Below are 6,000 nucleotides of genomic sequence, written 5' to 3' on the forward strand. Positions count from 1 at the left end.
GACACAAGTTGACGGTAGTTTAAATTCTGAAAATTCAAATTGTTCTAGATTTCTGAGCCCATTACTGGAAACTAATGAAATTTGAATATACTAATAATTAATTAATATCACTATTAATATCAATACATGATAGTTATTTTATATGTTGCTTTGTGTTATGGTTACGATTCAAGGCTAAGTGTAAATAAATATAACATATTTCGTGTGATCCATACCCTTGGGTAATCGATAGAAATACCATTTCGCATCTTAATTAATTTCTTTCGTGTTTAGACTTTTATTACAATAATGGAGTAAGTATTCTTAAGCATACATTTCAAAGTGGCATTCGTTTTCAGAATTCATACTAATCAGTTCACGTGATCATACAAAATACATTTTTATGTTAGGTCTCGTGAATCGTAAACTGTTTAATCAAAACAATGAATTTCATGTTGTCAGACAAAATACATTTTAATATTAGATCACACACTAATCTACTAACTACTAATATAATGTGCGAGGGGTCCAGAAGGAAACTATAATGTTTCACAAATTATTGAACCATTTAGAGAACACCTCCCCAACATAAAGATGAGATGTGGTGAATAAACAAGACATCGTTATTGTTAATACATTATTATTATTATTATTATTATTATTATTATTATTATTATTATTATTATTATTATTATTATTATTATTATAGTACATGACATTGTGATTTTACCCCCCTTTTGGTGATATCTAGTATTAGTTGGCAACACTGAAGAGACTGTCAAATTAGTCTTTTAGGAACTGCTCTTACATGATCCTCACTATACCTGGCTTATAAGCTCAGCGCTCTGGAACTGTGCCACTGTTGCGATTCGTAACGGTATATTATAATGAACTTTTCTATTGAACATTTACATTTTATTATTATTATTATTATTATTATTATTATTATTATTATTACTCTAACAACATTTGAGTGCACGTGGAAAGCAGGTAATGTTTTCACGTTCCCGCCAGCCTACTCTCAATTTGTGTCTTAAGTATTACCTACTAATAGCATATTCTGAAGTTAATCAAAATCATTTTGCAAAATGTAGGTCTACTTCCATATTTTTTCTTCTCGTTTTGCGGCGCATTTTATAATTATGTCACGGGGTGCGAAAATTTTAGCTCCGCCATTAGGTATATTACGCATTTGGTCGTACTCAGCTTTGATATACTGGAGGTATAGAGAGACAGACAGACAGACATACGGAGAAGCGCGCAGTAATTCTGCATAAGACAATGTTTATGGACACAACGGTATCCCTCTCATTCTGAATCAACTGAAGTTTATCGGTTTTTGAAAGACTATTTTCATCCATGTCAACCATCACGAGCTCTACATGAATATTAATATAAATAATAGCCGTATATTAGAGACGAAGGTCTCATCAAATTGAGTACATTTCCAGACTGAAACTATTTCGAGGTTAGTGGAACAAAGAAACACACCAGAAAAATACGAACTGAATAGGAAATTAAAGTATGTTAGTTGTTGACCTTTAACTTAGCTTTGTCCGAATTTAGGTTCTTGGAAATTAACTTCACGCAAAACAAACATGGCATGCAACTGCCATAGAATCAACATGGAATTCACCATTCAAGGCAACACAGTTCATTTATAGGGTTAATATATTTAGAGAACTTTATTAGTAATATTAGAATAGTAACTGAAATTTAACTTTTATTCAAGGGAGTCATTAAGTCTGTGCGAAATGGTCCTCAATTTTTAATATTTTTGGCTTTGAGGAAAATAAATTAAGACATAATTAACTAGGAGCTAATTAATTATTTGCTCACAAGTTCACCCGTGGCCAACTGGTAAGCTCCTCTGCCTTCCCATCATGATGATCCGTGATATAATTTATAAGTGATTGCAATTAACTTACCTTTAAATTTTACATTCTTAAATCGGCCTTCAAACTATGAAACATAGATTAATCTCAATAGAAAAAAATAAGTCAAAAGTATGAGAAAATTAAATTATTAAACAATTATTGAAAGAACAAATTACATAGGACAACAAACTATATAGTTTGCACCCAAAAGAGCAAATGCTCGTGCTTGGAACAGTTCAAGTTACGTAATATAATGCCGGAAGTTAAGTTATATAATACAAATTTTTAGTAGAAATTGAGAGAAAAAATGTGTTGATAAAAGAAAATAAAAAGTATCTATATGTATGTGTGTGTATTTATTCACACTGCAAATGGGTATATATCCGGTGGCAGTGGTAATTAATTACACTCAATAATGACAATTAATGATGAACACAACTAATAAAAACATTAATAATTAATAATAATAATAATAATAATAATAATAATAATAATAATAAAAATAATATTAATATGGAAAAAGTTAAAAATCGGACAGTTTAAATTTAAAGAAATATAATATTTAATTATCTTAATGAAAATTTTATTTAAGTTACTTCGTTCTGGATTAATTTTAATAAATTAATTGTGTAATCTTGGTTCACAATATAAAGAATGAATTTTCTCAGATTTTGTATTGTATTTTGGTTCAAATAAAAGAAGTAGAATATTTCACCTGGTATTATTAAAATGTTTCTATGTCATTAGGGGAGAGTCGGGTAGTATCGGACATCGGGTAATATCGGACAGTGCGTTTCTTTCATCTACCACCATATAGTAGTACCTGAATGACATGGTTACGTTTCTCTATGCGACATCACAGAAACGTAACCATGTAAATCAGGTACTATCATCGTGTGGTAGATGAAAGAAACTCACTATCCGATATTACCCGATGTCCGATACTACCCGACTCTCCCCTAATATACTTACAACGGTTTTGTAAACAAACAAACAAACAAACAAACAAGCAAGTAAATAAATAAATAAATAAATAAATAAATAAATAAATAAATAAATAAATGTCAACAGAGTTAAATGAACACAAAATTCCGAAAAAAAAAAAGAGTCAAATGTGTTCGGTAATCAACAGGTTTAACAAATTTTAATTATCCTTTATTGAATCAAAGACAACAGTATAAGATATGACTTAGCACTTTCTCCCCAGCGAATAAAACATAACTATGTGCGAGATCAGTTGTTATTACAGTCGCAGAAACAATGGAAATACCAAATAATACTATACATATATTACAATTTTTCCTTGGAAGCACTAAAGCACTATTTGAAAAGAAAAGAACGTGTAAAGTTTAAGTGGGCATATATTCGGAAAAAATGTTCTTAATAATTTATGTAATACTCCAAGCGCATCTTGCTCCATAGCGGAAGTGTGCCGATGCATTCCGCAACATATCTTTGCTCCTTAGCGGCAGTGAGTCGATGCAACTCGGAACATGTAATTATTGAAAGAATAAATAAAGTTTCAATGTCATATTATATGTATTACATTCGAGATACTAGTATCGAGATATTAGTTGTGGCTTGTGAAGCGAATGCTGTATTTATTTTCTTATACAGGTTACAAATTTCTTCAAATGTTAAAGTTCTTTGTTTTGTGGTTATGTTAAGATGATAATCATTAAGCAGTGACATACGACTACTTGAATTCATACAACAACCAACCACTTAAACGTTGCTATCATATTTCGTTTGCCATGAGCATATTTATCGATTAATTTTCTAGGTTGAAATTGGAAATGTTCATGATACAAATTATTTTTCCCCCCCTTAAATCATTGCTAATGCCGAAAGCCTCTCTTGTCTCACGGTACTTTTTATAGCCTGATCTATGTTAAAGCGCTGGAACGGATCGTCCTAAAGTTTTAATTTTAAACTTCTCTTCCGCAGAATAGAAACTGAAGAGATTTAACGGCAAACTGGACACTGAATTCATGTTGAAAATGCTTTAGCTGAGTCACTATCAAGTTTAAAAATACAGGCACATCATTTTATTTTTACTAACATTTTTAATATTAACCTGGCTATACCTTTGGATCAACACCGTTTGCTACCTCCTTCCACGACTGGAGTTCGATGATACTGGCGTAATATACAAACAAATCACTTTGCCGGGTATAGGAGGGAAGAAAAGTAGTTCATCCATTTACGTAAACTAGGAAATATCGCGCTTTTGAGATTGATCATTTTCATTAGGTTTTTGTTTAATCAAAAGACAGTATAGTATTAACAATGAGTGTTTTTACTCACGAACTGAGCTGTCCATGTGGACGTATTCATTATGCAGTGCATATTATACTGTCTACAGCACATTAGCGTACAATATAGAGAATGAAGTTCAATTGAAAAATAATCATAATATGGATATTTAAACACTTTTTTGAAAATGGTGGTCATTCATTTCGATACAGGCTTCAGTTCTAATGTGCATATTATCGCACTATAGATCTAATCCCAATTACCAGTTTCGTCCTTCGTAACTAGTAACTCATGTTGAAATAATTCTGTACCTATTCTATAAAAGAGTACCTTACGTACTGTAAATTCAATCTTCATTTCTGCCGGATCCGAAAAGATAAAATTACTCAGACATACTATCTACTGTCCATCCAAGTGGTTATGTCGTAGGATCGTAGAAAGGGACAGTTAATTACTTAACGAGGCCCTTTTATTTAAGTTATTTTAAACAGTTGTATAATATTACGTAAACGTCCAATTCCTAACAGAAATTAATGTTCTCACAAAAGAGCTAAGACGACAGCCCAGCCACTAGTTGGCGAATAAAAGCTGGTGGGGGGAAACCGGGATACGACGTAGGCAATTGGACGACAATACCTGTGCGAAAATGATTCAATATTGAAAGCTCTTTCGTCACTGGAAAACGCGAACATATTTTTGGAACGTACTGTTTACCATGACCGTAAGGCTACTATGACTGTATATGCGGTCTTGGATCTGTGTGGAGGACGGTTGAACTTCATTAGTAGAAGGGGTGGGAGTGAAGTACATTCACAAACTCAGGTACAATAAAAATTGAAGTAAAAATAAAATGATGTCCCTGTACAACATTAACAGCAACAACATTATTCACTTGCCACGGTTGCAGACCGGTTGCCACAAGAATTTGGAATATACAGAGCGTAATAATTCCAATCGTGAAAGAAGAGGGCATGCACGAGAAATGAGTGACAATATTGATCTTGTGCTTAGTGGCAGAGCAATTGCCACTCCTCGCTGGACTGAATACAAATGAATCAGTGTTTGTCTTGATTTCGGAGTGGTTTAAACGAAGCGCTGCTCAGAAAGAATGAAAGTGGTGGCTGCGGAAAAGTGCAACCAGGGCAGAAACTGCGATTGCTTCCCATCGTGTTTGATTCCCGTTTAGATCAAGATGGAATATGTGATGGTAAAGGCGGATGGTGAGGGGTTCTTTTCGTGGTTCTGTTTCTCATCATCATTATTCCACCGACACTCAGCAATCATCTTTCTCTTTTAACAGATCCCGGGCCAGACTTCGAGAAGAAAGGAATAAAATAAAAACTTGGTCTTATAGTTGAATAACGTTATGGTAAAAATGTCCTTTTATTTGTAGCGGTTAGTAGCGTTCGGGGCCGTCAGAGCTCGGCTCCTTACTGTGAGAGTTCAGGCGTAATCGCTGAGTAACACAGACACCGAGAGACGCTGAAACACGTCAGTCATGGCCGTGTGCACCATTCTCGATCATCTAGCCCGATTATCAGCAATCACGGAAACATGGCTAATTCTTGACAATGATCAAGTTACAGATGCGGTGCACCGACATTTTCCCTCGATCAACTCAGTATCGTCAGCTGACGGTACGCTCGCTTGAGAAGGGTCATCTGAGCGCTAGGTTACCGCGTATAAAACAGCGAACGAACGCACTCTGTCAATTATCGCTTCGTTTTTGTTTGTCGGACTGTTTCAAACATCCTCGCAGTTTTCAAATAACAAGTTTCAATAATCATGGAAGAAAAAAAGAAAAGAGCACCGAACTTCTCACAGTTCGAAGTGGCAATTCTTTTAGAACTCGTCAGCAATTCAGCATCCATATTAGAGAATAAAAGTA

This window comes from Periplaneta americana, chromosome 10, assembly GCF_040183065.1.
Source record: "Periplaneta americana isolate PAMFEO1 chromosome 10, P.americana_PAMFEO1_priV1, whole genome shotgun sequence".
NCBI lineage: Eukaryota > Metazoa > Arthropoda > Insecta > Blattodea > Blattidae > Periplaneta > Periplaneta americana.